Source organism: Lissotriton helveticus, chromosome 11 (genome assembly GCF_964261635.1).
Source record: "Lissotriton helveticus chromosome 11, aLisHel1.1, whole genome shotgun sequence".
NCBI classification, from domain to species: Eukaryota; Metazoa; Chordata; class Amphibia; order Caudata; family Salamandridae; genus Lissotriton; species Lissotriton helveticus.
Window position 1 is genome coordinate 129,951,921 of NC_136072.1, and position 23,789 is coordinate 129,975,709.

General features: G+C 43.5%; 1 protein-coding gene across 1 annotated transcript in view; it reads right to left on the reverse strand.

Annotated features, from left to right (window-relative positions):
* Nucleotides 1-23,789, reverse strand: part of PPM1L (protein phosphatase, Mg2+/Mn2+ dependent 1L) — a 643,346-nt gene that overhangs the window by 323,965 nt on the left and 295,592 nt on the right. The gene's annotated exons all lie outside the window — the stretch shown is intronic.

A 23,789-nucleotide genomic window follows, 5' to 3' on the forward strand; every position in this document is an offset into this window, starting at 1 on the left:
AGTGCTCACTGCATGTCATACTGCCCTAGTCATCCCAAAATAGTGACAGAGATCATGTCTTAAATACTTTATGCGATACTGTGTGTCACTTTGAATCAATTATTTTTTCAAATTGATTGTAACCTATAGTAAAGCCTGTGGACCCTTTCCCTGTGCCATACAATAGAAAAAAAGTGTGGGTGTCCTGGATGAGACTGAGACACCCAGGAAGAAACGCAAAAAGTATGAAAAAGTGAATAATAAGTGAGCGGCCACGAATGTTCATTTATTATTCACTTCTCCTTCAAGGAGCGCCCAAATCTTTCCCTCTGAGGGCTATATTATATATTTTGTTTAGTGAGGTCCATAGAAGGGACAAGGACATAAACGACATTTATTTATGTTGTGGGGGCTGCAGGGAGTTCGGCAACCCTCAAGTAACACTAGAAAAATAAACCATTAGTCTCCTGGGTCATTGAGACCAAAACCCCAGGAGTACTTACCATATATTTTTTCAAAAACATTTCCCAGGCTGGACCGTTTGCTACTTCAGTTGGGACTGGGGTGCCACCTAGGCGCAGGCTGCATGGTTGAATATTATGTGGCCTGAAAATGTATCACACAAAATACAAGGCCTTATTGTAACTATTTTTATGATTGCATTTTTTGGGATGTAAAACGTTAACAGGTAGATAAAGAGACATGCTTGCTTTATTTTTTTCTGATAGAAAAAAATAATACATCTTTGACTACTTATTTTCACAGTTTTCAACCCAAAAATGTAATAATAAAAACTATGTAAGAAGAAAGAGTCACAGGCATGTAGTTTAAGAAAACCTTATTAAATATTTTTTAAGTAATCGATAATACTAAACATTTCATGGTGTTTATTATTGAAATATACATTTGATTACAATTATTAGTAATTTTTGGAGAAAGATGAAAGATCTACTTTATTCATAGGGTGTTGGGCGGCCACAGGCAGTGCACCTTGGCGGGGTTGGCTTTACGTATGGTATTAAATATGACTTTACATAAAAAAAAAACTAGAAGTTCACTGAAAAAACCCAAAGGTTAAAGTATGTTATACTTAAGTTAAATGTTGAGAAACAAAGTAACATTCTCAACTCTAAAAACAACAGAAATTCCCCTGTTATAGTTACAGTTATCTGGAGCACATGTAACACATGCCCTAACTTAACGATAACACGCGCCCTTGTCATGCACTGCTAATTACCCCACATATTACATCACTCATGACATCTTCTATGACACAATTTATAATGTCACTGCAACATTTGCAATGAAATTATTGATGAGAAAACTGTTCATGGCGGGGCACGAGTTATACTTACCTTAGTGCACGAGTTATAGCTTCTTGAGATAACTATAACTGGTGAAATGTTATGGTTTTCAGAGTTTAAAACGCTATGTTGTTACTGAATATTTCACCTAACTATAAAATCACTTTAACCTTTGGTTATCAGAGGAATTTCCATACCACAAAGATATAACATGTACATTTTTCTTATGTATGTTGAATGTTCTGTTCTCTTGGTTTGCATTCTGCAACCCCTCGTAGAACAGTGGACCCATATAAATCATTAATGAGGTAAATAAATATATGTTTGGGCTGCGGCCTCTTCTTTCAGCTACCTGTGTCCCACCTCTTTCTAACAGGGTCCTAATCTTCAGGGCAGTGAAGGACAGACAAGTGCATACACAGAAGCACGTGTCACACTGAGCGGCTGCCGCACAAGGCATCTGCTTTCTTCAGCACTCCTGTAATGGCGGCACCAGATATAGGCTCTGACTTCTTGGAGATTAACAGACAAACTAAATCAGATAGTTGTCCTGAATAAAGTACCTTAAAAGAAACTTGCTGACCATCATTTCACTTGTCCCCTATACAAGGTTGTGTGAACTACATCCAATGATTAGAGGTACTGAGCGCGCCTTGAATCTCTCTAAATTGACAATTGCCTACGGCTGGTATCTTCAGTCAGAGATTTATTTTGCAGGAGCAGTCTGGGGTAGAAGCATTTTTTTTTTATTGGGGCTCTTTACACTAACAGCACAATGTTTTTAACATTTATAAGGATGTCAGATTTCTAAAGTCAGATGTAATAATTAGTTTTTTTTGGGGATTCGATTTTGATACATTTTATAACTCTGTGTTCTGCACATCATCCAACCAACCTAAATCTTTACTGTTTTATTGCAAATAACACATTTTAGGAAATAAACTCACACATTCACAAGTGCTCTTTAAAATACAATTAACAGTAAAAACACCCACCACCTAAGATCGTAGCTAATCACTGATGGATCCTCAGAACAAAAACTCAAACAAGTTAATCATCATTGGGAAGCAATTCATAATTTCAACTAACAGAAAACAAAATTTTATTAAAGTTCATAAAAAATTAAAACTTTTTAAAATCTAGCTACAGGTAATGCAATCCCTGTAGAATTGTAATTAGTACATAGACTAAAAGCTTCCCTCATTGTACGATCACCTGTAATGCGCATGCTTGGTAAGGCCTAACCTTGTTTTCAATCAAGAGTCCTCATGTCAAAGTTAATTTCATAAATCAAATATTCATTTATTTAGAGCCTACAATCCTGATATTTCAAGGGTCCTTTTAATCTCCTAAAAATGTCCTATAAAATATAATCTTATCCAAATCATGAATTTAATCCCTCTAAAACCTTGGTGCATTCCTGCATCTTTTGCGGTTGAGTGAAATGATTTAACAGCCTTGTATGTATTCTGTATTTTTTTTTATGGTTTTCGTATCTGAAATACATTAAACAATAACAAACAAAAAATAGCCAGGCTTTATTTTCCTGGTCCAGTTGAATCTATCTCCAAGACAAAGTCTGCTACGAGGAGAGGGGGAGAGGATGTGGCCTAAGAGCTGGAGGGGTCGACCTCGAAGCTGAGGAACCGGGTTCCAGTCTGGGCAGAGAAGCTCACCAGCCTGTGATTCAGGACAAATCACGTATTCGCCCCATGACTAACAAAAACAAGCATTAGAAATGCAATAGGTCTCGGATTTATTTGAGTTAGAGGTAATGGCATTGTAAATGGCAATGTCTTTTATCCATGTGTTATGGAGTGTATGCATGTGGTGTGTAGTAGAAATATGTGGGTTGGATTGGAATTGTATCAATGGTGGCATGCTGCGCTTTAGATGAATTTGTTTAAAAGTGAAGTGCACCATACTGCGATTGCTACAATAGTTTATTGTGGATGCGTTAACAATTGATGTGTGCACTGATGGCTGTTGGTGTGTGTGCCTGTAGAAATTGTTCACTGATGGATGGTGGTGTGTGTGCTTGGTGGAAGCGTGCACTGCTGGCTGGAGGTGTGTGTGCCTGGTGGAAGCGTGCACTGACGGCTGGTGGTGTGTGTGCCTGGTAAACGTGTGTACAGATGGCTGGGGGTGTGTGTGCCTGGTGAAAGCGTGCACTGATGGCTGGTGGTGAGTGCGCCTAGTAAAAGCGTGCACTGACGGCTGGTGGTGAGTGCGCCTGGTAAAAGCGTGCACTGACGGCTGGTGTTTGTGTGCCTGGTGAAAGTGTGCACTGATGGCTGGTGGTGTGTGTGTGTGTGTTTGGTGAAAGCGTGCACTGACGTTTGGTGTTGTGTGCCTGGTGGAAGCCTGCACTGACGCCTGGTGGTGTTTGTGCCCGGTGAAAGCGTGCACTGATGGCTGTTGGTGTTTGTGCCTGGTGAAAGCGTGCACTGACGGCTGGTGGTGTGTGGTTGTGTGTGTGGTGGTGAGTGGTGGTGAGTGTGTGGTGGTGAGAGTGTGGTGTGTGTGTGTGGTCTTATGTGTGTGGTCTTATATATGTGTGTGTGGTGGACTTAGTTTGAGTGTTCGTATCCTGCACACTTACACACTGCCCCTACACACTCACACACTGCTCACCCTGCACACTCACCACCCTGCACACTCACACTGTTCAACCTGCACACTCACACACTGTTCACCCTGCACACTCACACTGTTCACCCTGCACACTCCCACACTGCAGTCACTGTCACTCTGCAGTCACACTCAATACCCTCGCAGTCACTCTGCACTCACTCTGCACCTGCACTCACTCTACACTCACTCTGCATCTGCACTCACACTCGCTCTGCACTCACACTCGCTCTGCACTCACTCTGCACTCACTCTGCACTCACTCTGCACTCACTCACACTCTGCACTCACTCACACTCTGCACTCACTCACACTCTGCACTCACTCTGCACTTCTACTCGCTCTGCACTGACTCTGCAATCACTCACTCTGCACGCACTCACTCATTCTGCACTCACTCACACTGCACTCACTCTCTGCACTCACTCACACTCTGCACTCACTCACACTCTGCACTCACTCTGCACTTGCACTCACTCTGCACTCACTACAGCAATCTCTCCCATCTGCCCCGCAGGACTACTAGTGGGCTATGCACCATTGTAGCCAGGGCTCTGCAGAGCCATGTCACCAGATGTCTATTCAAAAGGCAGTTTTGAGGGAACAGATTTAATCTTAAATCAGAACAAATTATAACTCTGCTTCTGGATAATCCGGTGTAAACTGTATGAACTTGTTTTCAGACAGACGTAAAGAGAGCTGCACTGTTCACAGTGGGGGCCTACATGGGAACAGGAACATGTTATGGGTGTTGGGGGCTCAAAGTATTATTCGGGGGTATTCGGAACAACTAATAATATAGGACCCAATTCCAGCTCTTTCATGGCCTTTTCACAGACAGTGCAAAGGCACAATTGTCCAAATTCTAACGGCGTTTTTATTTAATATTCATGGATAGTGAGGTACGTTTTCAATATTTTAAGACAGCAGGAGCTCACACATATTACTGAAAATATTCTCTGTGACACCCTCTGACTTCTCATATGTGAGGTGTTTTGGGGATCCAAAAGACTTTTTATGTATGTTGGATGAAAAACATTTGTCTGTAATAGACTCTCACACATCGCCCACATTAAAAGTGCATCAACGGAAAACTATCTGTTTAAGGATTACAAGGTCGTCAGGGCAAGATTGCAGAACAGGGTCGGATCTATCAGGGCCCCTGAAAAGATGGGACCCTGCGCAAGCGCCAACTAAGAGACGGTAATCGGGAAATCCTGAACTTGTTATGATTCGTCATGTGTTATCAAATACGTCCAATGTAAACCTATGAACGGAACTCACATTGCCGGCTATTATGGAGCCTTTCGTCATAGAAGACTTGCTGGTTCTTTTAGAAAGAACTGCGTAATATAAAACCTATCGAAATCCAGGAAACGCACCAGGAAGAGCGATGTTGCCACCTGAATATCCACCAACCTGCCTTACAATAGGCGATCCATGGATTGAAGCTGTCCTTTGGAAGTCAGTACGCATGCGCACACTAAACCCAGCCGGCACTTCCCAGGCGTATTTGAATCAAGTGGAATGAAAACAAGCCGGTCACCGGAGGGAGAGGCTCTGCAGTGCAGAGCCCGAGTTCCGGCCTTCCTGGGTTCTCTAAGGGGTAGATGCTACAGAAACATCGGCATATTTACCTCGGCTAGGCGTCGGCGGCTGCAGCAGCCAGCTAAGCCGGGGGGGTGGGCAGGAATAAGCGGTACAGCGTTGAAGATGCTTCTCAAAACGAGACACTAAGTCCGTGACCTAAAGTGTCTAATGCAGCTGCGAGAGAAGAGCATGGACAGTGCACCGCAGACATAGCAAGGTAGAAACCAAGAAACGCGTTGCTGCAATCCTCCCCATACGGCATCCTGGGGACCGACAGCAGCGTGAGCTAAGAAACCGCATGACAGATCCATGTGCTGGTGCTGCACTGAAAGCAAAAAAAAGCCCGCTCCCAAAAAAAAACAAGGAAGCTGCGCGCTGAGCGCTGCAGAATTGTGAACGCGCCCGGCCATCTGGATTCACTAACGGAGGCACCCTGACAGCTCCTAATTATAATTTATGTACTTCTTTGCGCGAGCACGAACGAAATATGCCCAAAATGGCGGAACAAAACTACATTTACCCTATCACTTCAAGCCTATTAAAACGAAAACACAAGGAAGACGAATCACTGACCAGATGACAGAAAACGCTAAGGAATGTGTGGAATTCCTCTCACCAAGGCCCTAGGAGATACTTCTTTTTTTTCTCCTTTAACATTAGTTCTCGAAACTCCTCCCAGTTTCACCGGGGAGGAGTCCGAGCCCTAAAAATGAATGTGTTAATCTGTAACGCAACTGGTACTCATGTTAAGCGCTCTGATACCTTTGATTAAGTTTGCGCTATAAAAAAACTTTAAAAAAGGGGGGGATAAATATCCGGCACAATTTGGATTTCCGAGTTAAGAAGCAGTCTCATGTTCAGAACAAAGCTGTTTTGCGGTGTTACTATACCCTACCTATGCAGGGACATCTTAAGGATTTTGTGGCCCCTGGGCAAACGTATTTTTGGAGCCCCTGCTCGTAACCGCTTTGAATTTATGATTCAATTTCAGCTCTTTTATGCCTTCTTTGGCCAGGTCACTGACAGTGCACAGGCACACTCGTCCGAATTCTAAATGTGTTTGCATCTAATATTCCCAGATAGTGATGTGTTTTCAGTATTGTAACACAGAAGCAGCTCATTAATATTACTGCAAATAACTTCGGTGACACCCTCCCATTTCTCATAAGTGAAGCCCTATTGTGAGCTAAAATAAACTATTTTTTATGGACCTTGCGTGAAAAATAAACAACATTTTTCTGCAAAATATCTGTAATAGACTCTCACACATCACCCACGTTAAAAATAAATTAAAGGAAAATGGTATTTAAAATAATCTGTTTTTGGAGTTCATTAAGGCAAGACCCCGCAGAACAGAGCTGGCTGCATCAAGGGGACCCCTGAATGTCTGGGGTCCTGGGCCAGAGCCCACTTTGCCCATGCCTTAAAACGTCTCTGTACCTATGGGCACATCGTGTGGTATTCTAAAGTATGCTGCAAGACGGATGGACTTCATACCTGCAGCCTGTAAGATCACTTGTGTTCCCCAGCTGCCACTTTCTTTTCTTTCCTACATAATGCATTGCTCTGCTTATGTCACCAATGTCCCCTCCCCCACACTGCCCTCTATGAGCACGCGAGAGATCTTTGCTATTTCCAGGATATCTCAGATGCTTTAAAACGCTTGCCAGCTGTGGATAAATGAAACCAGCTCACACTAACAGCTAAAGTGTCCATACTGTGCTGTACTTGGGTCCCTATTTAAATTCTATTTATAGATCACATATGGGCAGATCTAATATTCTATTGTACATTGGCAGAAATGTAAACGTAAGCAACATAAAAGAGTAATTTAAAGTAAAATAGAAATACAATCCGTATGCCAGGCATAATAATAATACGTCTAATTATGTTAGTTTGTAATGTAAATTGGGAGTGCATTTTGGCGCTCAACTAAATCCCTAATGGTGTCGGTGTCTTAGCATGAGCAGATTTCAAAATTTAAAATCCTATTTTTCAGGCTTAAAAGCGTTAAACTGTTTTCCTGAAAGTAAATCTCATATATGTGTCTTCTATAATATTGTTTAATCGGCACATAGGCAGCTGGTTTAGGATATGTTAAACGGGGTCAAATAGAGCTTTTAATGCTTGACTGCTGCATCATAGCACTACAGGGAAATGTTCAGGGGATGGGCTACAAAGCCCAAGCCCTTGTCTCTGAGCCTCCTAGTCTGGACAGGCGTCATCCCAGACAAGACATATTCTTTTAAACAAAGGACACTCAGAGCCCTAGTTATGTTGGTCGTTCAGCTCCCGGTCACTTGCACCCCAGGTTTTCATCATGCAAGGGTTTTCATTTAACAAAACAAATGCAATGTGGAGGGAAAAGGGGTGGGGAGTGGGAAGAGAGAGGAAGGAATGGGACAGGGGGTTACTCCTAATTGTGTCACAAAAGTCGAGAAATTGGTCTAAAGTGCCAGATCACAATGGTATTTAAAAGGAAAACCCAAGAATCGGATAGTGTGCTTGGAAATCCTAGCATCAGCGCAACGCCTGGGCCTAGGGGGGTCAGGGTATCCCTACCCTGCCCACTCCTATTTTTTTTTTTTAGCTTTTTCTTTGGGTCTCGGGCTGAGCCAGAATCCCAAAATGGCTGCCAACACTTGAAGTGTTGGCAGCCAATCAGATCTCTGTACGACATCGGTTGGATTCAAGCAGCGTCCACATCCCTAGATATTTAATTGGAATTTTTTTTAAATATCTTGAAAACTACTGAATGGATTTACACCAAACCACACAAAGCCCACTTTCCTGACCATGATCTAACCTTCTGCCAAATATGGTGTCATTCCGTTCAGCAGTTCGGGCTGTAGTCGTGTCTAAAATCCCTTTGCGAAGTTGCAAGGGAAAAATGCGTTTTCGGACCACCCTTTTTTTCTCAGGCTCTGCTTGAAGAATTACCCTGAAACTGTTCAGACAGTAGCTGATCTCAGGTGTGTACTAGTTTTGAAAATGTCCTGAAGATTTGGCAAAGGGCGCCGAAGTTATTCGCAAAACAATATACGCTTTTCTTATGTAAACTAGGTCCTAACTATAACTATCTGCTGGCGACTGCCAGCAGGATATGGATATATATATATATATATATATATATATATATATATAATAAACCAAAGCACACAGCAGCAGACCAAGGTTTCGCACATCAACTTTGCCTGTTTCACAGTTATTAGGTGGTGCTGCTACTCTCACCATCCGCTGCCAGGGATGTATATCATAGCAATAGAAAAAAGAAGCAGAGAGGCGCACTCAATGAAATTAGTAATGCAAAACGTCCATTAAAAATTCAAATCTTCCGTTTCCTTGAGTATATTCTTTATTTTCGTTCACATAAAAACGGCACAGCCAACGCGTTTCATCCCCAATTGTGCCTAGGGAATTTCGTCAGGGCATATACGTAACAAGCCGGTTAATGCGGTGGTCCTAGAGAAGGAAGCTTGTGGAAGCTGATGTAATAAAGGTCACAGTGGGTCACGGAGTCACTCAGGTCCGGTTCAGACTAGAAAATCGCGTCCCGCCGGTTAACTGAAGATGTGACTAGGAATGGACCAGGTATCAGTTGATCCTGGGCCCCTGTTTATAGTCAATGTGGTAACTTGCGGGGATTGAGCTCCAAAAGTAAATCGGCGTGCTCCGGGCACAATCCGGTATCTGTAATCAGGTCTCCGCGTAGTAGTGAACAGTACCTCTGATATGGTAGCTGTTCGCCGCTGCTCCTCCTCACGGATCTGATTACAGATACCATATATATATATAACCTACTGGCGGTCGCCAGTAGGTATATATAGTTAGGATTTTTTCTCTATGGGTTTTTTGAAAATTCTATGTCTAATAACTTTGGCGTTTGTGGACGGAATTGGCTGAAATTTTCAGGAAAATGGCACATTTTGTTTCTGAGCAGCCCCTGAAAATTGGGGGGGGGGTTCGTCCAGGGGGGGTCGAGAAAAAAGGGGGGTCCCAAAACGTGTTTTTAACATTGAGTTTTCCATAGGGCGGTTGGCCTCACTTTTAGCCCGAACGGCTGAATGGATTTGCACGAAACTTGGCAAAATTGTAGAGACTGGTAGCCCGATGTGCCTTTTGTAGGTCTCAATATATGTGCTCCAGTGGATTTTGAGAAATTAACGTTTAAAAAAAGATATATATCTGTAACAGCGGACCGGGCAGCGCTCCAGTTCGCGTACTTTTCGCGCAACGGAGCTTTGTGAAGCGAAGCTGATTGGTTCTCCGGCGTCTGTAAACATTCCAAACAGTCCGTAGCGGCCGCCATCTTGTCTCTCGGTAGGATCGAGAGACAAGCGGAGGCCAAACTGAAGGGGCAAATGACCATAAGGGGGCATAGTAGATCCTCCCTGACCGTTTAGGTTTGATGTGGAGGTTTTAAAAGGGCCCCGCGGGGCAAAAAAAATTAATAATAATAATAATCGAACGGCTGAATGGATTTGCACGAAACTTGGCAAAATTGTAGGGACTGGTAGCCCGATGTGCCTTTGCTAGATCTCAATATATGTGCTCCAGTGGATTTTGAGAAATTAACGTTCAAAAAAAGATATATATCTGTAACAGCGCACCGCTTCGCGTACTTTTCGCGTTACGGAGCTTTGCGAAGCGAAGCTGATTGGCTCTCCGGTGTCTGTAAACATTCCAAACAGTCCGTAGCGGCCGCCATCTTGTCTCTCGGTAGGATCGAGAGACAAGAGGAGGCCAAAGCGAAGGGGAAAATGACCATAAGGGGGCATAGTAGATCCTCGCTGACCCCCTAGGTTTGATGTGGAGGTTTTAAAAGGGCCCCGCGGGGCAAAAAAAAAAAATAATAATAATAATCGAACGGCTGAATGGATTTGCACGAAACTTGGTAAAATATTAGGGACTGGTAGCCCGATGTGCCTTTGCTAGGTCTCAATATATGTGCTTCAGTGCATTTTGAGAAATTAACGTTCAAAAACAAGATATATATCTGTAACAGCGCTCCGCTTCGCGGAGATAAAATTATATCTGTATTACCTAGCTGTTGCTAACACCAGTTAGCGACGGCTAGTAGGAGATAGCGACCATCTTGGGCCCCACTTTGCATGTGAGTGATATTTATCACTAATGACATGCAAAGTGGGCATGCCAAGATGTTAGCGACTGGAAACAGTCGCTAACATCGCTATCTCCTATTATCAACTTTTGGAAATATTCGAGATAAGCGCGAATATCTCCAAAAGCTAGCACCTGCCCTGAGCAGTTCTTAGCCATGTTATCCAATGGGAGGTGGATAACATGGCTAAGAGCATTAGCTCGGTAATGCATGAATATCGCTGAGTTTTCAGCGATATTAATGCATTGCGGTCGTTTTTTATCGTATTTGCGATAAACCTTGATAATAGCAAGGTTTATCTGCGATAATTTCTGACGGTAAAAAAATCGTTGCTAAGCATCGTTAGGGATAAATATCGCTTAACTTTGGTAATATGCCCCAACGTCTGTTAACGTTCGATTCGAAGGAAATCAGGAAGTGTTGAAAAACATTGTCTGCGCCATCTTGTCTTTTTTCAAATGCCACACTTTTGTCGTGCACGGCAGCCATTTTAGATGCCTTGACCAGACCCACTCTGTGCACGCTGTCGATCCTTAGCATGGCTCCCCACCCTCGCAAGCATCTCCCCCAGGCAGTGGTCACCCCCGCTCTCTGTCTTATGCATGGGTAATAAACCTCCCCCCATCTGCGCTGCTCTTCCCTGAGAATCACACCCTGTGCCCGCCCGACACCTCCCTTTCGCCCTATTCACTACAGCACCCTCTGACACTCCTTTTCCTCTGTGTCCGATTGTCCAGGCTGGTCCTAGGGTATCAGCTAGCCCTGCAGATGTAGTTTATGGCCACAGCTGTAAAGAATCACCCCTCTTCAAAGGAGTTATAGTAGATCAAGGCCCACACTCGATGAGATCCGTCACAGCAGAAGCGTTGCTATTATCTGAAAACCATCCTGTATTGTGATTGGGGAGGGGACCGAGCCTGAAGCGGAAGATTCCAGGGATGACTCTTTGTACATCAAAGTTTTTACAATTATGTGTCACATTAAAAATATATAGCACTCCGACAAAGTAGTAGGATTATAAAACTTTAATAATTTATAAATATATACAAGAAAACAAAAATAGTAATAACATATAAACATTTTTAGGGAAAAACAACGAAGTAGCGGTCGGCTGTGCGAATAGTCCCAACGCAGCACAACGTCCAGATTTCCGGCGTGGGGCGTCGTGGGGGGTGGGTCATCAGTAGCAAACTGTTGTGCGAATAGTTCCAAGGCAGCAGAACGCGCTGAAATCTAGATGACACGAAAGTGATGTCTAGTAAGTTGCCACCCAGCAAATAACGGCGTGGGGCGTCGCGGGGGGTGGGTCATCAGTAGCAAACTGTTGTGCGAATAGTTCCAAGGCAGCAGAACGATGGCACCAAGGTGATGTCCAGTAAGTTGCCGCACTGGTTTTGGTATCCTACAATGCTGCTCCGAATAACGGCGTGGGGCGCCCTGGGGGAGGCGGCGTGAACGGGCCTCTCCAGGTGGAGTGTCATCTGTTGTAGTGGGGCGCCCCTTTACCGTTTCAGTTGCCATTCCGTCCGTTTTTGGTCCACTGTGTCAAAAGCCGCAATTCAGCTGAGTTGCGCCCACTCTTGCGGTGCAGCGATAGGCGGCTGTCACAGGACTCTCAAAATGGCGGCAGGCTCTTTCCTTTTTGGGCCTGGTCCACTGAAATGGCCCTGGGACACCTTGGAAATCGGACGCTTGTCTGCTAGGTCTTGGACCCCATTCTCGAAAGCGTCCCCTCCGCCTTGAGAATTCATTAAAAGTTTTGGGGGCCCCGACTCCTGCAGGCTTCTGGTGGGGAGCGGCTGCCATGATTGCTCGCGGAATGACCACGACGGAGCTACGAGATGGTGGTGCTCTCATGCTGACGCCAGCTTCAGTCTGAAACATCCAGAAACAAGGTGGGGCTTTCATCGTTTGGGAAAAAAAAAAAGTTTTCATCCAATGAAAAGTGTTGTTTTTAGGTCATATGATCAAGCCTTCCATCATTAGGAAACCAAAAGTAAAATGAACCAATGAAAAGTTTTATAAACAAGTCACATGACCTGTTATGCGGCATAGGGTATAAAATGCGGAGAAAATACGTTGGCACGTGAGGCGGCGTCAGTAGCGGACCAAAGTGCGAATAGGCCGAAGGCAGCACAACGCGCCAAGATCCGGATGGCACCGAGGTGGTGTCTAGTAAGTTGCCGCACTGGTGTGGCCATCCAACAATGCTGAAAGTCGGCGTGGGGCGCCCCGTTGGCCTGTGAGTTTGCGTCAGTAGCGGACCGATGTGCGAATAGGCCGAAGGCAGCACAACGCGCCAAGATCCGGATGGCACCGAGGTGGTGTCTAGTAAGTTGCCGCACTGGTGTGGCCATCCTACAATGCTGAAAGTCGGCGTGGGGCGCCCCGTTGGCCTGTGAGATGGCGTCAGTAGCGGACCGATGTGTGAATGGGGCCGAAGGCAGCGCAACAATATTTTCGGAATAGAAGACACCACTAGGCGCTGAGATGCCAAGATCCGGATGGCACCGAGGTGGTGTGTAGCAAGTTGCCGCACTGGTGTGGCCATCCTACAATGCTGAAAGTCGGCGTGGGGCGCCCCGTTGGCCTGTGAGTTTGCGTCAGTAGCGGACCGATGTGCGAATAGGCCGAAGGCAGCACAACGCGCCAAGATCCGGATGGCACCGAGGTGGTGTCTAGTAAGTTGTCGCACTTCTGTGGCCATCCTACAATGTTGAAAGTCGGCGTGGGGCGCCCCGTTGGCCTGTGAGATGGCGTCAGTAGCGGACCGATGTGCGAATGGGGCCAAAGGCAGCGCAACAATATTTTCTGATTTGAAGACACCACAAGGCGCTGAGATGCCAAGATCCGGATGGCACAGAGGTGGTGTCTAGCAAGTTGTGGCACTGGTGTGGCCATCGTACAATGGTAAAAGTCGGCGTGGGGCGCCCTGTTGGCCTGTGAGATGGTGTCAGTAGCGGACTGATGTGCGAATGGGGCCAAAGGCAGCGCAACAATATTTTCTGACTGACACCACAAGGCGCTGAGATGCCAAGATCCGGATGGCACCGAGGTGATGTCTAAGTTGCGGACTGATGTGCGAATGGGGCCAAAGGCAGCGTAACAATATTTTCTGTATGGAAGATACCACTAGGCGTTGAGATGCCAAGATTCGGATGGCACCGAGGTGATGTCTAGCAAGTTGCTGTACTGGTGTGGTCATCCTACAATGCTGAAACTCGGCGTGGGTCGCCCCATTAGCCTGTGAGATGGCGTCAGTAGCGGACCGATGTGCGAATAGGCCGAAGGCAGCACAACGCGCCAAGATCCGGATGTCACCGTGGTGGTTTCATAGTTGAGAGGCACTTCATCTGCAGTGGGGCGCCGAGATCCGGATGGCACCGAGGTGATGTCTAGCAAGTTGCTGTACTGGTGTGGTCATCCTACAATGCTGAAAGTCGGCGTGGGGCGCCCCATTAGCCTGTGAGATGGCGTCAGTAGCGGACTGATGTGCGAATGGGGCCAAAGGCAGCGCAACAATATTTTCTGAAGAGAAGACACCAAAAGGCGCTGACATTCCAAGATCCGGATGGCACCGAGGTGGTGTCTAGCAAGCTATGCAGTTGAGTTGTGTGCGCACTTGCGGCGAATAGGTCGAAGGCAGCATAACAATGTTTTCTGAATAGAAGACACCACAAGGCGTTGAGATTCGGTTACCACCGAGGTGATGTCTAGCAAGTTGCCGCACTGGTGTGGCCATCCTACAATACTGCTCCGAATAACGGCGTGGGGTGCCCGAAGGGGGGGGGGGAGAGGCGGCGTGAATGGGCCTTCCTAGGTGGAGGCTCGTCTGCTGTAGTGGGGCGCCCCTTTACCGTTTCAGTTGCCATTCAGCTGAGTTTCGGCTGCTCTTGATGCTACAGCGACAGGCGGCTGCAAGAGGACTCTCAAAATGGCGGCCTGTTCTTTGGATTTGGGCCTGGTCCACTAAAATGGCCCTGGGACACCTTAGAACTCGGACGCTCGATTTTTTTTTCCTTTCCTGTACATGCAAAAAAAGGTAAATGCCCGGTACGTTACACGCTTCATCTGCCACGATGAACTCTCCAGAGGAACCGAAAAAAAATATAGTTGTGGTAACTATACCATGCATCGTCATATGGAGAGGTGGCACCAATTAATTATAGTGCTGCATAAAAGAGAGATTTGGAGGAGAACCCCTGACCTGCTAGTACATTCATCAAAGAAGTGGCACTGAGAGCTTCAGAGGCAAGGGAAACGGTCCCAAATATTTAGAAGAACTTTGGAAAGATTAAAATGACATGTTTAGATTGTGGCAAATTAATTTCATGTGGACAGATGAGTGTTACTCTAATAAATACAGCATATGAACATCATCATAGTCGATGGTTGGTAGAGACATTTTGACTATATCCTGGACCTGCCCGTCCTCGCCCAAAATGGCGCCGGAATAAATGGGACTCGTAACTCCTTGTTGTGTACTGGTTGCAGAACCTTGAAATCACGAGATACGTATGCAGTTTTGAAGCACATGGCGGGCGGGGACGAGAATTGATTGAATATTTCGACATCCCTATTGATATTAAGTTCTGATGTGTTATTGATTACTGTACTGTTGAAAGTTCGAATTAACGTCACCCATGGTACTTGCCCGCAAATGTATATCTAGATAATTTTATTGTAACTGGCCCTGTCGTATTTTAATTATAAAATGTACGTCCACCGATTCCGTAACTGTTAGACACCTTAGTTCTTGCAACCTAATGGCCCGCCCGTTACGTTCCTCTACAGTGTAAATGTCTATTCATCATATACGATTACAGTTTGCTCCGTGGCAGGCCCACGTGGTTATAGGCTCGTATTTGTATAATGAAATTTTCACAATAAAGGTTTTTAAAAGAAAACATGGTAGTAGTATATACATTGGTAAAGTTTTTAATAATAGTCACTGTTTTAGAATCATTAAAAGGCAAGTGAAATAAAGCAGACCAATTACATGAAGGGTAAAAGGTATAATACGAAGGAACGCAGTAAAGATAAATGGTCAAGGGCTGTTGTGTTTTCTATTCCTGCAACATAAAGTGATCGATAAGAATCTCATATTCAGGCGTATCGGCGACTAAGACAGAAGGTCGACCCTCTTTTGCTCAACGGCTCCGTCATGGGACGAAGAAACGCTCTTTTTCTCGAAAAAAGAATATATTTTACTTGCAGGACAGTTGTAAAATTTCCGGGAAAGTACATTAGCCTGGAACATTATAACATATATTTAAGAAAAAATAATGTTCGGAAGTAATGAAAAGCGTAATTTTTAGGTCATATGACCAAGCCTTTCATCATTACAATAAGAAGAGTAAAATGAACCAATGAAAAGTTTTATTAACAAGTCACATGACTTGTTATGCTTACGTTACGCGCTGCGCGCCCCGGATGACTTCCGGATGCGCTAACGCGGCGCGTCATATGACGCATTACGCGACAACGCAGGTCCAGAATATAGTCAAAATGTCTCCACCAACCAGCGGTCGGAACACAACCCCTTTCAGCAGGCTAAATAGTTCTGTTAAATGACAACAGAAGGGACAGGCAACAAGAACCATCAGTCAAAGAGGGGAGGGCTAGTTCTTCTCTACCGGGTTACATTGGGGCGCTACCGGAACTGATCGAATTGGTAGTCTACAGTGTTTCTGGATGTTTCAGACTGAAGCTGGGGTTAGCATGAGAGCAGCACCATTTCGTAGCTCCGTCGTGGCCATTCCGCAACCAATCATGGCAGCCGCTCTTTATCGTTATTTTGGGCGGGGTGGGTGGCGGAGCCGAGCTGTTTTGCAGCCATCATTGTGTGGAGTTCAGTTCATCTCACTAGTTTTGTATTTGTCATGAGGGGTTGTTCCTAATGTTTCTATTTTAGCGAGGTCAAAAAGAGATCCCATTAGTGGCCTACTGATTTTGCTCGATTCCTTTTCTTTTTTTTTTTACACGATTTTTCGTTATCTGCAAAGACTAAACAGAGTATTGCGACTCTGTGTTTGTTTGTAAATAGAGAATGAACCAAAGAGAACTAATTCTAAAACAGTAAATACTTGGATAGCAATCAATCAAATGGAGAGAGAAGCAGGCACGACGGATTACAACGGGGGCAAAGGCCTGCGTTAACTACCTTTCACTATCTGCAAAGAGAGAGTACTCCTAATAGAAATGAGGGGGGGGGGCACCATTCAAAGCAGATCAGTGTGCATAAACACGAAAATGTTTTCACTTACCACGTACTTGACATTCGACAGCTTATGATATTTGCTATTAAAAAACCATTGAAATTCACTGAAAAAACCATAGGTTATAGACCATATATAGTTAGGAATTAGCATTTACAAAACCTTGAAAATTCACTGAAAAAACCATAGGTTATAGACCATATATAGTTAGGAATTAGCATTTAAAAAACCTTATTTTACTCACACAAAACCATTGAAATTCCATATATAGTTAGTTGCACTAACTATATATCGCGCACCCGCAATCCACTGCTGATCATGTCACATATTACATCATTCATGACATGGTCAGTGACATCACTGATGACATCACTGATGACATCTCAAATGACATCACTGATGACATCACTGATGACATCACTGATGACATCTCAAATGACATCACTGATGACATCTCAAATGACATCACTGATGACATCACTGATGACATCTCATTTGACATTACTGATCACATCACTGATGACATCATTCATGTGATAATACGATGAACCTCTTCAGACTCTAATATAACCTTAGATACACTCAGTGTAAACAGACACTCATAGACTGTCACTCATCCATGGAGTTACTCAGACACTTAGTCAGTCATGCAAAGAATCAATCACACCTCCATTTCCTCAACTATACAGTTATACACACCTTACTTATTCAAACATATACTAAAACATATTTACTCACTTATACAATCCTGGATACAAGTTCACAATGATCCATACAGCCACTCACACATTCACTGGCTCTTATGCACAGTTATTTATATATGTCAACTCTCACATGTACTGTGTTTTACATATGTACTTACTTTGACATGTAGCACTGAGATATCCATTCACTCACCAATACACTCATGCACACAGTCAACCGCCCATACAGCTGTTTCCACATGCACTTTTGAACCCATACATCTAGTCAATCAACTGCTCACACATCTATGCAGAGAGTCATACACCTCCCAGCCACCCACACACACACTCAGTCTCCCATACAAATGCTTGGGCAACCAATCAATAACCCATACAGTTAATCATATAGCTAATGATCAACACATGCAGCAGTTTACAGAACAACAGACATAATGATGCACAAATTAAGACAGTTTAGTCACTAACCCATGCACTCAGTGAGACACATTTAATCAGTCACTCATACAGTCAGCCATGCCCCTACTAAATCCTTCATCAAGACACTTATACATCCACTCATTCTTCAATATGTAAGACATATTTTAACTTTACAGAATTATACAGTCACTGGATGTAGTCATCAGTGATGTCATTTGAGATGTCATCAGTGATGTCATCAGTGATGTCATTTGAGATGTCATCAGTGATGTCATTTGAGATGTCATCAGTGATGTCACTGACCATGTCATGAATGATGTAATATGTGACATGATCAGCAGTGGATTGCGGGTGCGCGATATATAGTTAGTGCAACTAACTATATATGGAATTTCAATGGTTTTGTGTGAGTAAAATAAGGTTTTTTAAATGCTAATTCCTAACTATATATGGTCTATAACCTATGGTTTTTTCAGTGAATTTTCAAGGTTTTGTAAATGCTAATTCCTAACTATATATGGTCTATAACCTATGGTTTTTTCAGTGAATATATATATATATATATATATATATATATATATATATATATATATATATATCCGAAGCAAAATCCCAAGGTTCAGCCACGCTGGAGGAACACACGGGCACAGACTCCGATTAGATGAATAAAATGTTTATTTCAACATAACAAGCTCCAAATGACACATTTCGGCCACCATACTGCGGCCCTTGATCACATGATTATATATATTACCTACTGGCGGTCGCCAGTAGGTAGTTCTGGTTAGCACCTAGTTTCCATAGGAAATCCGTAACATTCTATAGGGAATAACTTTGGCGCCAGTTGATGAATCTTCGCAAATTTATCAAAGAAGATGGCCCGCTCCGCTCCTTCCCTGAAAGTTTGGGGGGGATTCGTCAAGTGGGGGCTGAGAAAAAAGGGGGGTCTCAAACGTGTTTTCCCGATGTTATTTTCCATAGGACGATTAGACACGGCTACAGCCCGAACGGCTGACCGGAATTACAAGAAATTTGGCAAAATGGTAGAGTCTGATTCGCAGATCACGCTTTTGCCCAAATGGTGTAAATCCCTTCAGTAGTTCCTGAGAAAATCAAAAGTAAAAAAATATATATATCTAGGCGCGCGTACCGTACGCGTACGGTGCGCGTACCCTCTTGTGCACGAGCTGCATGCTGATTGGCTGTCAACTGTCTGTCAACACTTCTAACCAGAAATTGTTGGCTGCCATCTTGTGCCTCGGTAGACTGAGGCCCAAGAAAACAGAAAAACAAAGGTTTAGAACTCAAAAAGAGGGCAGGGTAGAAGCAACCTGACCCCTAGGCCTGCTCAGGGGGTCCCACAAGGACCCCCAATTTTTTTTTTTTTTTTTTAAATCGCGGGGTACACGTGCTTATTTGCTTTCAACACTCCAAACCAGGAAGTGTTGGCAGCCATCTTGTGCTTGGTAGACCAAGGCACAAGAAAGCAGAAAAACAAACGGGTAGAACGCAAAAAGGGGGCAGGGTAGAAACACCCTGACCCCCTAGGCCTGCTCAGGTGGTCCCACATGGACCCCCAAGGACCCAACATTTTTTTCAAAAAACCCGGTCTGCTTTTCATCAAATTATCCCCCGGGGGACCAAATCCCGGGGGCATAGTGAAAAAGAAGTGTGGGGGGGGCAACCCTCCCCACACTGCCCCGGGGACCGCCACCCTCCGGGGTAAAGCAACGCAGCCCCCTGGCGCATACTGGAGGTTCCAAGGGTTATTAGTTCCCCTTCTGCAAACACGCCCGGGGGCTGCGTTGCAGAGGTGTAAAAAGGGGAGTGGCCTCATTACACCTCTCTGCAACGTAGCCTCCTGGCGTATACTGGAGGTTCCCGGTGGGCTAGTTGGCCCCCAGGGACCCCCCAGTATGTAAGGGGACTTAATCCCCCAACTTAGAACACTCTACAGGGCGCGTAAGCACAGTGGTGAAGGTAGGGGGCGGGGCTTGAGGTGATGTGAGTGCAAACATGCCCTGAGGTGCGTTTTAAATTGGGGAATTAATTCCTGTTCAATCCAGAGGTCCCCTAGGGGGCAACTAGTCCAACAGGTATCTCCAGTAAGCGCCACAGAGCTGTGTTGCAGAGTGTTGTAAAAAGGGGGCGTGCCCTTTGAACACCTCTCTGCAACACAGCTGCCTGGCGCATACTGGAGGTACCTGGTGGGCTAGTTGGCTCACAGGGAACCTCAGGATTGAAGAGGAATTAATTCCCCAATCTAGCTCACTACTATTCCTGAAAAGTAAATTTAACTGTACTTACCAGTAACTTGACTTTCCTTCCATAGAATATCATTGCCTTCTATTTAAAATATATATAAATAAAAAAAATATGAAATAAAAATAATAAATATTACAATTTAAATATTAAAAAAAAATTTTTTTTTCAATTTATATTACAAATATGTAATGTAATTTAAAAAATAAAATATCTAAAAATAAAAAGTTTAAAATAATGTAGTAAATCAGTATAAAAATATAACAATTAATACATTTAATAATTATCATTTACAAAACCTTTGAAATTCACTGAAAAAACCATAGGTTTCACACACGTTATAGTTAGGAATTAGCATTTAAAAAACCTTGCAAATTCACTGAAAAAAACATAGGTTTCACACACGTTATAGTTAGCTGGACATTTCACTCATACAAAACCTTTGAAATTCCCCCGTTATAGTTCGTTCAGCTAACTGGAACTCGCACGCCCGCAATGCACTGCTGATGACGTCACATATTACATCACTCATGACATGGTCAGTGACATCACTGATGACATCACTGATGACATCATCCTTGTGAAAGAGTGGCAGACCTCCTCTCAGCGTAATATAACCTTTGATACACACATTCAAAAATAGAAACTAACATTTTCAAAAAAATGGATACCAATACCAGTTACAACAACCTATTCAGTAATTCCACCATCTATATACACATCCACTCATTCACTAACAGTTCTATATACTCACTCATCATATGTACTGATACGCCTATACATCCTGTTACACACCGACAGTCATCCATAGTTACTCACACATGCAAATAAACTATCAAACATCCATTTATTTGCATATACAGCTATACATACACTACCACATTTACTTCTACGGAAACTTACACATACTTACTCTCTTAAACAATCAGTTATAGAAACACATACTTATTTAAACAGGAACTCTTCCAATCTCTCACTCTCACATATACTCACTTATAAACATCAATACTCATATATACTAGATTAAAACATATGTAGTTACTCATAAAGATACTATTGAGACAGTCATTCACTCAGTAACACACCCATACACACACTCATCCACTCATACAGTCCTGCACACATGCTGTCTTCAAAACACATACAAACAGTGAGTCCGTCATTCATGCATCTATGCGCTAAGTAATACCCCCCACCAAACCATACAGACACACATACTGATACTCAAAAAACAACTAATAACCCATATACACACTCATGTAGCTACTCACCAACCCATGCAGCCACTTATACACAAAGTGAGACCCTGATACATATATTTAAATATTTAAACATTACTCACTAATATATGTATTCACTAAGATACACTTAATAAGTCAGTTAACCAATCAATTTTACAAAAACAAAACATCCATTTAGACACTTATTTACCCATTTATTCTTCCATCGACCTTTACATATACATATGTAAAAAATATTTATTTTTCAGAAAGACGCACATTCACTGGATGATGTCATCAGTGATGTCATGAGTGATGTCATTTGAGATGTCATAAGTGATGTCACTGACCATGTCATGAGTGATGTAATATGTGACGTCATCAGCAGTGCATTGCGGGCGCGCGAGTTATAGTTAGCTGAACTAACTATAACGGGGGAATTTCAAATGTTTTGTATGAGTGAAATGTCCAGCTAACTATAACATGTGTGAAACCTATGGTTTTTTCAATGAATATATATATATCTCAGACCTAAAAAAGCAAAAAAGCATTGGTAAAGCCAACAAGTTTGGCGCTGGCTGCCAGCTTTTTACTTTGCCATGTTTCTTGGTTATGATTTTTACATAATGTAATATGTGGTGAAGCGGATGGGCCATCATCAAGCTAAAGAAACAGCAAAAAGTAAAAATGTTTTTTAATCTCAAAATGCACATATGCGATAGTACTCAGTGGCACTTAAAGGCGCTATTTGGTCGTGCAACTTGTGAAAGGGTAGAACGCTTTTACTCACAGAGGTTAGTCAATGGCTGAAGTGAGCCGACTCTGGCAACTGCTGTATTATTTAGTGGATGGAAAAAAAATGTTCCTGACAATAAACAAACCATAGGTGCTTGGCTTAAAGCCCCTGTAAATAAGTACATTATACACATAATTTTAGTAAACTCAAACGGTTTTGGCTCACACAAACCTAAAAATGGGGGCACTTAGGAGCAGGCCGAATTGGTGTATACAGTGCAAACGCTTTTCATTTAGTCCTTTGTCCATCCTTTCACCACAAGCCCTGTGAGCAGGCCTAAAGAACATCAAACTTAGCATCCTGTAGTGTTCCGAAGTATCCAGAAGTCAACATGCTAGCGCTATAAAAAAAACTTACAATAAAGAAATAAGAATTTAAAACAGGCCTGTGTAGCTGAAGTAGCGGTAGGAAACTAGTTGCTCCAGGCTGCTTTCCTGAGATGCCAGGAAAATGCACTTTGTACAGTTGGCCTAGTTTGGCCTCAAAAAGACTATTTGGTAACACAAGCACGGTGAAATACCTTGGCAGGCTTAGCAGTGCCATAGCGCCTGACAGACAGGTCTCTTATCTTCTCGATAAGCACTCGAAGGAGGTTAGTGCACCTTTCCCTTTTTTAAAAAAAAACAGGTTTTATTCATCAAATGACACATATGGAGCAGGGCTCTGTAACCCAGCACCTTTCCCTTCTTGGACCGAATGCCATTCATAGCTCTTATCTGGCTAATAAACCACCTCACACACTCAGATTTACTGCGTAAATATATGGCGCCCGCTTCAAGAGAGCTCTCAGAGCGTTCAGCTGCTGTTATCTTGCACAAACAGCCTGGGTAACTGCCCCAGAGTGGATGCTTTCACAGTGGTTACTATCAGAATTTATGTGCTGCATCGTCTGAGCCCAGGCGTCATTGTTTATCCAAGCGCCAGATTAAGTTCTAAGCAGGCGCAGTTGAGACACACAATTGCCTCTGCTATGGAGAGCCGTACCCCGAGTAAAGGGTCATAAATATTTCAAAGCGCTGTTTTCATGAACTAGTCCGTTTTAGATACATTAGTTCATTTGAAGTCCCTCTCCATTGCCTACAGTGCAGAGCGCGCGCTCTCTCACTTCCCCTCCCGGTCTCATCTGCCCATATCTCGCGATAATCGTTGAATTTCAGTGTTTTCCCTGCAACTCACATAACAGGGATACAAATTCCCCCAAAAATTCTACTGGAAGACATGGTCAGGCTGGGACAAAAAATAAGCCAGAACACCAAAACAAAAGTGGCCCCGATTAGCGAACCAGGGGGCATATGTATGAAAATCCCCGTTTGCGATTCTCAAATAGCGATTTTTTGAGAATCGCTATTTGAGAATTGCAGAAAAGGATGTATGTAAAAAAAAAAAGAAAAAACACAATTTTTAGCGATATCTTCGTTTTCCTTAATTGCGATTAGCAAATTGCAAAATCGCAATTAAGGAATATTTTCCCATTCATTTCTATGGGCCAGGAGGCGCATAGGAATGAATGTCAAGTCATTCTCAATTTGCGATTCGCAATTTGAGA